At 37.7% G+C, this 14,014-nt stretch overlaps 1 long non-coding RNA gene across 1 annotated transcript in view; it reads right to left on the bottom strand.

Annotated features, from left to right (window-relative positions):
* LOC135318937 (uncharacterized) overlaps nt 1-14,014 on the bottom strand; it is a 142,022-nt gene that overhangs the window by 16,362 nt on the left and 111,646 nt on the right. The gene's annotated exons all lie outside the window — the stretch shown is intronic.

The raw sequence follows: 14,014 nt of genomic DNA, 5'->3' as shown, positions 1-14,014 counted from the left end.
AAGGTACAGATATATACTCCCGTGCCCCACACTTATGAGTCTCTTCATCATCAACATCCCTCACCAGAGTGATACATTTGTTACCGCTGGTGAACCTACATTGACACATCATAATCACAGGTCCACAGTTTACATTAGTGTTCACTGTTGATGCTGCACATTTTATAGTTGGGACAAACGTATAATGACATGTATCCATCATTACAGTATTGTATGAAGTATTTTGTCTGCCCTAAAAGTCCTCTGTGCTATGCTTCCTCATCTTTCCTCCACTGCCTGTCTCCCTGCAGATTCCAGGCAACCACTGACCTTTTTATTGTCTCCATAGTTTTGCCTTTTCTAGAATGTCATATAATTGGGAGCACATAGTATTAACATTTTCAGATTGACTTCTTTCACTCAATAACATGCAATTAAGTTTACTCATGTCTTTTCATGGTTTAATAGCTCATTTCTTTCTAGCCCTGAATAATGGTCCATTGTCTAGAGGTACCGCAGTTTATTTATTCACCTACTGAAGGGCATCTTGGTTGCTTCCAAGTGTTGGCAATTATGAATAAGGCTGCTGCAAAATATGTATGCACATGTTTGTATGAATGTAGGTTTTTAAATTCTTTGGGTAAACACCAAGGAGCTCAATTGCTAGATCACATGGTAAAAGTATGTTTCATTTTGTAAGAAACTGTCAAACTGTCTACTAAGGTCTACTAACTATCTGCTAAGTTCTTTGTTCATTTTTAAATTGGGTTGTTTTTTTCTTACTGTTGAATTTTTAAGAGTTCTTTATACATTTTTGGATAACAGTCTTTTGTCAGATGTGTCTTTTGCAAATATTTTCTCCCAGTCTGTGGCTTGTCATCTCATTTTCTTGATGCTGTTTTTTTGCAGAGCAGACTTTTTTTATTTTAATAAAGTCCAATTATCAATTATCAATTATTTCCTCCAAGGATTGTGCTTTTGGTATTGTATCTAAAAAGTCATCATCACAACCAAGGTCATCTAGGTCTTCTCCTATGTTGTTTTCCAGGAGTTTCTTATTTAGGCCTATGATCATTCTGAGCTAATTTTTGTGAGGGGTGTAATGTCTACGTCTGGATTCTTTTTTTTTTGCATGTGGATGTCCAGTTGTTCTAACACCATTTGTTGAAGAGACTATCTTTGTTCCATTGTATTGCCTTTATTCCTTTGTCAAAGAAAAGTTGATTGGACTTATGTGGGCCTGTTTCTGAGCTCTCTGTTTTGTTCGATTGGTCTATTTGTCTATTCTTTCATCAATAACACACTATCTTGATTACTGTAGCTTTATTGCAGGTCTTGAAGTCAGGCAGCATCAGTCCCTCAACTTGGTTCTTCTCCAGTATCGTGTTGGCTATTCTGGGTCTTTTGTCCCTTCATATACATTTTAGACTCATTTTATAGATATACACAAAATAAATTGCTGCAATTTTAATTGGTATCACATGGAATCTACAGATCAGTTTGGGAGGAATTGACATGTTGGCAATATTGGGTTTTTGTATCCATGAAAATGGAATATCTAATTATTATGTTCTTTGATTTCTTTCATCAGAGTTTTGTAGTTTACCACATATAGATCTTATACATATTTTGTTAAACTTATATCTAAGTATTTTATTTTTGGAGGCGTGAATGTAAAAAGTATTGTGTTTTTAATTTCAAATGCCATGCTTTCAGTGCTGGTATAGAGGAAAGGAATTGATTTTTGTATATTAACTTTGTATCCTGCAATCTTGCTATAATCACTTATTAGTTCCAGGAGGGTTTTTTTTTTTTTTAAATTTTCTACATGGATGACAATGTCATCTGCAAACAAAGATCGTTTTAATTCTTATTTCCCAATCTGTATACCTGTTATTTCCTTTTTTTTGTTTTATTGCATTTACTAGTACTTCCAGTACAATACTGAATGCATTATCTTTTTACTCAATAGTTTCTTGAGGTATAAGTGACATATTATAAAGTTTACTCATTGTAAATGAATAGTTCAGTGGTTTTTAATAAATGTATACATTTGCAACCACTACCATAATCCAGTTTTAGAGAATTTCCAAATCCCAAAAACTTGCCTCAGCATTATCTTTTAAAGTTTGTTTGTTTGATTTATTAAGATATGATTGAATACAGCAAAATAGTCAGATTTTAAGTTTAACTACTGACAATCAATTCTGATGACTATATATCAAGCCACAGAATATTTTAGTCATACAAGAACATTTCCTTGTGCCTCTTCTCAGTCAACTTCCTTTACCTTCTAAGAAGCAAATATTTGTCTGATTTCCATCACTGCAGGTTCTAGAATTTCATATAAGTGGAATCATACACTATACATTTTAATTCAGTATAATATTTTTGAAACTTATCTGTGTTGTTTCATATATCAGTAGTTTGTTTCTTTTTTACTGGTGAGTATTTTTCTATTGTATGACTATATCACACATCCAGATTGTTTCCAGTTTTGGTTATTATGAGTAAAGCTGTTATGAACATTCTTCTACAAGGCTTTTTATGGACAAATTTAAAAATTTTTCTTGGAAAAGCAGCTAGGAGTAGAATTGCCAGGTAATAGGGTAGATGTCCATTTTAACTTTTTACGAAACTGCCAAACTATTTTACAAAATAGTTGCACCAATTCACACACCTATCAGACTCCTGCTTATTCTAAATCCTTTTTAGTTTTGGTGTTTAACATTTTTAAATTTTAGATGTTCTACTGGGTATGTAGTGAGGTTTCATTGTGGTTTCACTTTATCTTTAAAAATGGTATCACATTTTCAATAATTTGATTACCATTCAGGTTGACTAACTTTTATATATTTATTAGTCGTTATGTTTATCCAATTTTGTTCACAAATGCAAATTTTCCTGAAAACCTAGCACACATGAAATATTAAAAAAATTCAGAAAACACTGGGTCTCTTTTAAGTTCAATGTTTAATTTGCAAATTAACTTAACGTTTCAAACACATGAGCCAGTCCTGGTTTTCAATGTTGGATTATCTATGCAAATAATGCTTTCTTTCAAATTCATTTTATGTTCAGTAGGGAAGGGACACAACTTTAATCTTCCTTTTTTACCTCTTTAATTTGTATTGTCTAACAAATAAGGCTAAATAGATGAAGAGGGTCCCTCAAGTTATGGGACTAGTTATATAACCGGTACCTGGTACATAACAGATGCTTAAAATTTTTTTTATTGAATGACAGAATAAATGAATGAATGAAGGACTAAAGATCTGGGATTCTTTCTGTTATATCTTCTTTTCTATTTACTTGTATTTGGTTTTCTTCCTGCTCTTTCCTTACTAGAGTTTCAGTAAAACGTATTAAGGAAACATTAGGACATAGAGTACTAGGGGTTGAGAGATCTTGGAGGAAGTCAGAGTCTGCAGTGCCCGTTTATTTTTACTGGCCCCCTCTTCAGCATCATACTATTTGTACTTTGCGATTATGTTTGTGCGTGCGTGCATGCGTGCATGTGTGTGTGTGTTTCTGTGAGCTGTCCTAAAGTTTTTCTGGAAAGAGTCACAGCACAAACAAAACCCCATACACACGAAAGATAAGGCCTGCTTTGGGTCTGACAGCTGAACAGTCTGGTTGAGGAGAAAGATCTACCCACAGGAAAGCTAAGCGCTCTGCCAGATGGTCCAGATAGTAATCACAGAAAGAGTTATCAAAGCCAGTCAGGACTTTTGGGGAAGGAAGTGTGGAAGCTGGGCCTTAGGGACACTCAGGATTTAAATTAAAAATATTGCAGAAAACTAAGAAAATATAGATGGGCAAAAATAAGAAAATAAATAGGAGTAGGTAGGATTCAAATAGATGTATGTGTAGAGGACAAACATAGGGGTGAGAGTATAGCATGAACAAACATTTGGAGTAGGAGATAAGCATGCATGATCTAGGAGACAATGAAGCAGGGATGGAGAAGAAGATGCAAATTATGGAGAAAGGCAGGGGCCAGGCCTTAAGAGGAAGGTAGTGAGACAGGAGGGAAGAGGGCAGGGCACAGCCACTCAAGTGATGATAGCAATTTAACACCAAAATGGTGGAAGATTCACCTCCTAGTGGGCCTTAAGGATTAAGAAGTTTAACTTCTGGTAGACCTTGAGCTTCATTATATGCTCATTATAACAGCGTGATCAAATAACATGCCTGCAGGCACCATGACAGTCCCAAGGCTAACCCCAAAAGGCCAAAGAATGGGCGGTGGCCCACTCCCTGGGAATCCCAGCCCCTTCCCCAGGGCAGTTAGAATGATCCCACCTGTAGGCGTGTGAAGCTACTGAGACCATAACAAGTGACAACACAATGCCTAGTGGCCATTTTCGCTCCCTCCTCTTTGGAGATGGCCTGCACTCTGTCTATGGAGTGTGTACCTAATTTCACTTTAACCTGAGCACCCAATTCTCACACCTCTTTCCTCAACTTTCTCTTGCCTTACACTCTATGCAGTATGTATCTCTCTAAATAAATCTACCTTTACTCAATGGTGGCTCGCACTTGAATTCTTCCCTGTGCGAAGCCAAGGACCCACACTTGGTGGTGCATGTTCCAGGGGCTCCATCGAGACCTGGGACACGGCCCTCCTCATGCCCCACATCCGTTTTCCCGCATCAGTGGGGCCATATTATAAAGTAAGAAAGTTAAATTTCAGGCTACAGAGCTGGAGCTTTTCATGCAGATAGTTAAAGACTCCTGGGAATTCTTGAGCAATAAGATGAAAACCAGTAGATTAGTAGGATTAATTTGGTCATATATTTCTTTCAGGCTATTTTCTGGAAACAGAAGAGACTGGAGTCAAAGAGATTGATTCTGTGATGGCCTCTCAAATATCCTTTCTGTTCTTCAACTATTGGTCTGCCTTCCTGGGAAATGGGGAGAATTTTGTCATCTTCCTAAGATATTAATCAAGTTTTTCAAATACTCACCTTCACATTCAATGCTTGTATCTCATTAGCACAGTTTTCCCCAAAGTTTTGCCTTCAAACTTAATAGAACATGTTAAATGGTTGTTATTTTCTAGTTGAAAGTATACTTTGTCTCACGAATGTCTTAAGTAAGGAGCACGGCTAAGAGCAGCACTGGAACCATTGTAACTCAGCATTTCTATGGAGAAAGGGGTGGTTTATACTTTTACAAAGCACTTCCATGTCCATTATCTCAGGTGGTTCCAGAACTTAATTTTACAGACAAGAAAACTGATATTTAAGAAGGTAAACAATGTTGCCCAAGATCACAAAGCTAGAAAGAGATGAAGCCAGAACATTATTTAAAGGAAAGAGTTAAATTTATCAAAATTGAACTAGAAACATTTCTGGAATTATAATCTAATAGGAAAATACTTTTTTAATTAAAAAAATTCAAATGCAGAGAACTTCTGACAAATACAACTTTTGTGGGAAGAAAGCTTCCCCTGGGACAGTCTTTGAAGTCTTGTCATTTTTAACTTCTGGCTTTTTTGCTGATATGGCTAAAACACTGCCACCATCACCACAACCACTTTTCTTCCTGGCATTTTAAATATGCTATCACTTTTAATAATCCTAATGGCTATTATCTTTTCCTGGTTTATCACAAATTTCACACCTAATATAGTAATACTAACATTTATTGAGGGCTTACTGCACATGAGCACATTTTCTGTGTCATCTCATTTATTTTCTTCAAAGACCCTGTAGAGAAGGCATGATTGTAATTATTGCGGCCACTTCACAAAGTGAGAAAACTGAGGCTTAGCAAGAGGGGTTAGGAACTCTAGCCAAGTTGACGCAGCTAAGAAGTGGGGCAGCCAGGAATCAGATCCAGCTTTGTCTTACTGGAGAATCTTAACCATTGAGAAATAAGCCTAAGGCATTTCTCTGGTTTCATATCCTGGGAAGCTCTTGGACACTGTGCCAAGAGCCAGGGAGTGTCCTGTTTTTCTTGAGTCTCTTCACCTCCGGTGAGTGACAAGCCTTGAGCGTCTCAGCCAGCCACTGGTCCTCAGGGGAGAGCTGATATTTCACTCTGCCTATTCTGTGTGTTTTTTGTCCCCTTCTCTTTGCCAATATAAGTTAGTGCCAATAAAAGATCATTGGATTGTGAAAGAGATGCCAGTGGAGCTGCTATAGGAAAATGTCCTTGATAATAACACCCTGTGCCTGGTGAGTGGTATCTGAAACTCTTCAAACACAGTGTAGCCTGCAGGTACCTGAGTCACATGCTTATCCCAAGAGATTTCATGTGTCAGGAGAGGAAGGCAAAGCAGAGATTGGATTCTCCCAAGGCTGCACACACACCGAGGTTGACCAAGAATGTATAAGTTAGTCTTATCTTTGTATGAGGCAAGGACATGCAAAAGGCAGGGGGAAAGCCTGGAAAGAAAACCTGTTCCAAATCCTGCGAAGCCTGAAACAGAGAGTCAGTGGAAAAACTATATCGCACGTATTCTAGAGTCAGATTTATTGGCTAAAGCTTAAATAACTAAATAATTCTATGCCTCAAATTCCTCATTTGCAAGATGGGCATAATACAAGTAAGAGCCTGTCTTGCAGGATTATCATGAGGATGGTGAGACAGTGCGAGGAGGCTGCTGAGCAAAGTGGCACAGAAGTTCCCAGTTAGTGGTAAACGTAGGTATAAAACTTCAGTGGGAACCCACCTCTTTTAGCATAAGCTGTTGGTTAGTAGGAGGAATCACAAATAAGAAAAAGAGAGGCATCCTGTTGTTATGGGGAAAACAAATCAATGAGCCCCTATGCTGTGGTAGCAGGTGTTTTACATTGAGTCATTATTTGAATTATTATTACTGTTTCAGTTTGCAAGTGAAAAATCTGAAAATTCAAGTAATTTGCGGGGAGAGCCGTGATTTTAACTCAGGTCTGTCTGACTTTCAGGGGTTTCCACTCTAGGTATCGTGCCCCGGGCACACATTTTTCAGACTTGAGATACAGAATGAAGATGTTTCCATGAGTTCACATCAGCATATCTGAGCCCTGCTTCCACTCTGCTTTGCTGATGTCAGGAATCTGAGTCAACAACAGTGGAAAATTCAAATGCCTACAGGGCCAGGCAGGGGACTCTTACCAGATGTAAGAAAATTAGCTGGGCAAGCTGGATAATGAATAGCGGAGCACCTAAGTCTAGGTGATAGGGAGCGATAGGGAGCAGTGAGGACTGGGGTGAACTGGCAGGTGTATGTTGAAGCTTGAGTTGCAATGGTTGCTCCACACCAGCCCATTTTAGCCAAATGTGGAAGTGGGTCAGATCTGGCGAATTTTTTCAAAGATGATTTCAATTTTTATGTGAAATTACACTAGAACCATGTTTTAAAATTAAACTTTCTATTTTGAAATAATTATAGATTCATGTACAGTTCTTAGAAATAATACAGAGAAATCCCTTATGTCCTTTCACCCATTTTCTTTATCCCAATGGTGAACATCTTGCAATATTACAACCAGAATTGATACTGATAGAGTCATGATGCAGAAATTTTCCATCACCACGAGGATCCCTCACGTTGCCCTTTTATAGCCACACACATCTCCCTCCCACCCCCGCCACCTCCTTAACCCTTGGAAACCACTAATTTGTTCTCCATTTCTACAAGTTTGACTCTTCTAGAATGCTGTACAGCTCAAATCATGCAGTATTTTGGGATTGACTTTTCTCATTCAGCATGATTATCTGGAGATTTGTCTGGAGTGTTGTATGCGTCAGTAGTTTGTTCCTTTTTTTTTTTTTATCACTGAGTAGTACTCAGTGTAGCATGGTTTAACAATTCATCCATGGAAGGACGTTTGGGTTGTTTCTAGTTTGGTGCCTTTATGAATAAAACTAAACAGCTCCGTACAGCTTTTTGTGTGAATGGCAAGTCTTTGTTTCTTTTGATAAATGCCCAAGAATCCAATTTCTGGGTCATGTGGTAGTTCCATGTTTAGTTTTTTTGAGACTGCCCAGCTGTTTTCCAGAGTGCCTTCTGCGTTTACATTCCCATGCACATTGTACCAGTGACCCACTTTCTCCACAGCCTCACCAGTTTTTACTTTAGTCATTCTGATAGGTTTGTAGTGATACCTCTTTGGGGCTTTAAATTGCTTTCGCCTAATGGCTAGTGATGTCGAACATCTTCCCATGCGCTTATCATCTATGTATCTTCTCTGGTGAAAAAAAATCTGGTCATGTCTTTTGCCCATTTTCTAATTGGATTTTTTAAACTGAGTTTTGAGAGTTCTTTTTTTTTTTTTTTTTTTTTTTTTTAAATTCTAGATACTAGTTCTTAGTCAGATGTGTGATTTGCAAATATTTTCCCCAACTCTGTAGCCTGGCTTTTCATCCTCTTAACAGGGTCGATAGCAAAGCAATTAAAAATTTTTTGATGAAGTCAAAAGTCATCAAGTTTTCCGTTCATGAATCATGCTTTTGTTATCAAATTTAAGAACACTTTGCCAAGTGCTAGACCCTAAAGATTTTTCTATGATTTTTAATAGTTTTATAGTTCTACATTTACACTGAAATCTGTGATCCATCTTGAGCTAATTTTAGTCCAATTACTCCAGCACCATTTGTTGAAGAGGCTATCATTCCTCCATTGAGTTGCTTTTGCATCCTTATCAAAAATATATTTCTGTGGGTCTAGTTCTGAATTCTTCATTCTGTTCCTCTAATCTATGTGTTTACCCCTTGTTCCAACTCCATTTCTTTAGGTCTCAGCGTTGAATAGTTTTCAGCATACGAAGCCTGTCTGTACATGTTTTGTTCGATTCACACCAAGGTATTTTGGGTTTTTTGGAGCAATTGCAATTGATATTGTATTTTTAATTTCAGTGTCCATTGCTAATATACTGAAATAGAATTGATTTTTGTATGTTTATTTTGAATCCTGAGGCCCTGCCGAATTCACTTATGAATTCTAGCTGTTTTTTTTGTTTTGATAGTCGCTTTGGAATTCTCTATTGTAATCATGTCATCTGCTAAAAGAGATAGTTTTAGCTTTTCCTTTCTGGTCTATGTATCATTTATTTCTTTTATCTATCTATCTATTTATTTATCTATTTATTTATTTATGTATTTATTCTTGCCTTATTTCCTGGCTAGAATGCTGAATACACTGGGGAATAAATGTGGTGAGAATGAACATCCTGCCTTGGTCCTGATCTTAGGGGGAAAGCATTGTCTTTCACTATCAGGTATAATGTTAGGTGTAGTTTTTTATAGAGGTTCTTCCATCAAGTTAAGAAAGTTCCTCTCTATGGCTATATTTTTCTTTCTTTTTTTTTTTTAACACTTTTTTATTGAGTTATAGTCATTTTACAATGTTGTGTCAAATTCCAGTGTAGAGCACAATTTTTCAGTTATACATGAACATATATATATTCATTGTCACATTTTTTTTCACTGTGAGCTGCCATAAGATCTTGTATTTATTTCCCTGTGCTATACAGTATAATCTTGTTGATCTATTCTACATTTTGAAATCCCAGTCTATCCTTTCCCACCCCCCGCCCCCTTGGCAAGCACAAGTTTGTATTCTATGTCTATGAGTCTGTTTCTGTTTTGTATTTATGCTTTTTTGTTTGTTTGTTTGTTTGTTTTAGATTCCACATATGAGCGATCTCATATGGTATATTTTTCTGAGCGTTTTCGTCATAAATGAGTGTTGAACTTTGCCAAATACTTCTTTTGCATCAATTGATATAATCTTATGATTTGTATTTTAGCTTGTTAATATTGTGAATGACATTGATTTTCAAATAATGAAGCAGGCTTGCATCCCTGGGATGAACACCACTTGGTCATAATTTATAGTTCTTTTTACAAATGGCTGAATTCTATTTGCTAATATTTTGTTAAGAATTTTTACGTTGATATTTATGAGGCATATTTGATAATTGTCTGCAGTTTTCTTTTTTGTGTGCTATCTCTGTCTGGTTTTGTTGCCAGGGTTAACACTAGCTTCAGAAAAATGAATTGAGAAATGTTCTCTCCTGTTTTCTGAAAGAGATTGTATAGATGTTAATTCTCCTTTAAATGTTTGCTACAATTCTCCAGTGATACAATTTGAGCTTGGAATTTTTTTTGTTGTTGCTACATACTGATTCAACTTTACCAGTTATAGAGCTGTTGGACCCCCTAAATTCTACAGATATACAACAAGCTGATAAAACTATTTAGCTGCAAACAAGTGTTACCTTTCAGGAGAAAGAAAGGTGAACCCCAAGGGCAAAGCTTTGAGCTTAGAGAATGGAGCCTGGAAGCACAGAAGCCTTGAAATCCCAGTGAAATTCACACAGTTGGATTTCAAAACAGCTTGGGACTGATGGCTTCTTTTTCCTTCTCATTTTCCCTTTTGGATGGAAATGACTATAATTGCTATTCCATGCTTGCCTCATCACTGCATTTTAGGAGCTGATAACTTGTTTTCTAGTTTTATAGGTCCACAGATGAAGAGAAATTTTGCCCCTGGCTGGATCATTACCAGCGTCTTCCCCATACCTATTTAAATGACTTAGATGATGACATTTGGGACTTTTAAGCTGATGAGAATTTGGATTTTGAGTTGATGCCATAATCTGTTTAAACTCTTGACAGCCGTAGGATGTTGTGGGTGTATTTTGTATGTGGGACAGGCATAAATCTTTGGGTGCAAACTGCAGTAGGCAGAATATCAGCCTCCCCCAAAGATTTCCACATCCTGATCTCCAGAACCCGTGACTCTTATTACCTTCACTGGCAAAAAGGATTTTAGAGATGTGATTAAAGATCTTGTGATGGGGAGACTATTCTGTATTCTCCCAGCGGGCTCAATATAACCACAAGCGTCTTTGGAAGGGGAAGAGAAGCAGGATGGTCAGTGTCAGAGTGACACAACGTGAGAAAGACTCGACGTTGCTGGCTTTGAAGATGGAAAGGGTCCACAAGTCAGGGAATGAGGGCAGCCTTGAGAAGCTGGAAGAGGCAAGGAAACAGATTTCCCCCTGGAGCCTCCATAAAGGAATAAAGGCTTGACACACCTTGGTTTTAGCCCAGTGAGACCCACCTTGGAATTCTGATCTTGAGAACTATAAGACAATAGATTTGTATTGTTTTAAGCTTTGGGATAATTTATCACAGCAGCAAAAGGGAACTAATACAAGCCCATGCACTGGGATTGTATTTTGAGTACTGTATTTTTCTGATCTAAAATTTCCATTGGCTCTTTTATATATCTTCAATTTCTTTGCTGAGGCTTCCTATTTTTTTTAAAGTTTGTTTCAACCATATTCACAATTGCTTGTTGAAGCATTTTTATCATTAGCTGCTTTAAAATCTTTGTCAGATAAATTTAACATCTTTGTCATCTTGGAGTTGGCATTTATTGATGTCTTTTTTTCATTCAGTTTCAGATCCTCATGGTTTTGGGGTTGATGAGTGATTTTTGATTGGAATCTGGACTTTTCTGTATTGTGTTCTGAGGCTCTGGGTCTTATTTAAACCTACTCTTCTAGCTGGCCTCTGCTGACACCATTCTGGCAGGGGAAGTGAGGCTGTTCCCTTGTTACACTCAGGCAGGGGTAGAAGGCTAGGTTCTACTTGGCTTCCATTAACATTCAAGTGATGAGGGTTAGAGAAGCTCCTTGTTACTGCTGTGTGGTGGGTGGTGGTGAAAGTTCTGATTCTCCCCTAGGCCTCCTCTGACACCACCCCACAGGGGAGTGGGAGGTGTGCCTCATTACTGCTGGTAGGCTCCCCGTGCAGGGGGAGCTTAGGGCTGTCTACCAGTGGTAGTGGATGATAGTCCTGGCTTTCTACTTGACCATCTCTGACACCACCCCAGTGGGGTGGTTTAAGGGCACCTCACTACAACCTCACAATGGTGGAAGTTGAGGCTCCCCCCTCGGTTTTGCTGCTTTGGGCAGGGGTGGGGTCACGGTTCATTCCTGTGGTATTTGGCTGGAGCAGAGCAGTTATTGCCTAAATGTTTTGTCTTGTTGACTGGCCTTTGTCTATAGCCAGCAGGCTTTTCTTGGGCTTTCTGTTTGTTTATACCTGCTGGCATTTCTGGCTATGGGCTTTCTTAGTTCCAAATCTAGGATATATGAATCAAAAAGAAAACCCACGGAACTTACTACAGGCAGTCCTCAACTTACGATGGTTCAGCATACAATGTTTCAACTTAATCATAGTGCAAAAGTGATACGCATTTCAGCAGAAACCATACTTCAGATTTTAAGTTTTGAGCTTTCCTGGGCTAGCAATACGTGGTATAACACTCTCTTGTGATTCTGGGATCGCATGATCATGAGATCATGAGGGTAAACAAGTAATACACTTAACAGCCATTCTGCACCCAAACAGCTGTTCTGTTTTTCACTTTCAGCACATCATCCAATAAATTACATGAGATATTCAACACCTTATTATAAAATAGGCTTTGTGTTACATGATTTCGCCCAATTGTAGGCTAAGGTAAGTGTTCTGAGCATGTTTAAGATAGGCAAGGCTCAGCTCTGATGTTTGGTAAGTTAGGTGTACTAAATGCATTATTGACTAACAATATTTTCAATTTATGTTGGGTTTACTGGGACACAACTCCTTCATAAGTCAAGGAAGATCTGAGCTGTGTTGTTCCTCAGGTCCCAAGATCCCTATGTAGTCTGGCTTTTTTGTTTGTTTGTTTTTTCAGTCATGTTTATTTTATGTATAGTGTTCAGTACTTAGTAGGAGGAGTAGGGAAAATCCTTATTCTTTACTGTTTGTAACTAGTTACAAATAAATGAACACATTTTGGGAAGGGGTGTCAAAGTAAAGAAATCTTTAGTTCTTGTTTGGCCCAGGGCTGTCAGTTTGTGATTTCTGTGTTAACAGAAGGGAACTAAAGGAATGGAAATATTTACGTGCGTGTGTGCGCGTGCGCACCTGTGGTGGGGAGGCATGGTGGGGAAGAAGGAGGGATGGTAGAAGATAACTTTGGAGTTTGGGGATCCATGGGGCATGGCCTAGAATCAGGTGCCTCCAAAACATAGAACACAGCAGGGAGGGAGAGCTCCTGGTTTCTGAGAAGACCTCTTAGTACTTGAAATTTCCTGTGTTTGCTAGAGGTAACTGTTTTGGAATTTTCCCTCTAATTACCTTTAAAAGAAGAATGTTTTTTTTTCTGATTATGAAATTATTTTAATACAGTTTTGTGTTGGAAAATTAGAAAACTTCAGACAAGGAGAAAGAACGGAATAATACTTCCCTAAATCTTTCATCCAGAGACCACTGTCAGTATTGTTGAGTGTTTCCATTCAGTCTTTTTATCTCTCTATCCATCCACCTATGTAAATAAAATTGCAGCCATTCTTTTTGTATGCTTTTACCTACCTTTTCCCCTTCACTTTAATTCTATTATAAATGTATTTCCTGGTCATTGAACATTTTGGAACATATGCTTTTTGATAACTCCATTGTATTCAATTATTGGAAATTTAGGAATAGTTCTCTGATTGTTAAATGGTTTAGTGTTTATTATTTCTCACTATTATACATAGTGCTGTGGTCAGTCTCACTTCTGGGCATAAATCCAGGGAAAACTTTAATTCAAAAAGATACATGCACCCCAGTGTTCATAGCAGCACTATTTACAGTAGCCAAGACATGGAAACAACCTAAATGTCCATCAACAGATGACTGGATAAAGAAGATGTGGTGTGTGTGTGTGTGTGTGTGTGTGTGTGTGTGTGTGTGTGTGTGTGTGTAAAATGGAATATTACTCAGCCATTAAAAATGAAATAATGATATTTGCAGCAACATGGATGGACCTAGTGATTATCATATTAAGTGAAGTAACTCAGACAGAGAAAGACAAATATCGTATGATATAACTTATGTGTGGAATCTAAGAAAACTGATACAAATCTTATTTACAAACCAAAAATAGGCTCATGGACATAGAAAACAAACTACGGTTACCAAAGAGGAAAGGGCAGGGAAGGGATAAATTAGAAGCTTGGGATTAACATATATTCATTACTATATATAAAATAGATAA

The sequence above is a fragment of the Camelus dromedarius genome, chromosome 23, assembly GCF_036321535.1.
Source record: "Camelus dromedarius isolate mCamDro1 chromosome 23, mCamDro1.pat, whole genome shotgun sequence".
NCBI classification, from domain to species: Eukaryota; Metazoa; Chordata; class Mammalia; order Artiodactyla; family Camelidae; genus Camelus; species Camelus dromedarius.
The sequence above is the reverse complement of the archived record's forward strand: the minus strand, read 5'-3'. Positions and strand labels throughout refer to the sequence as shown.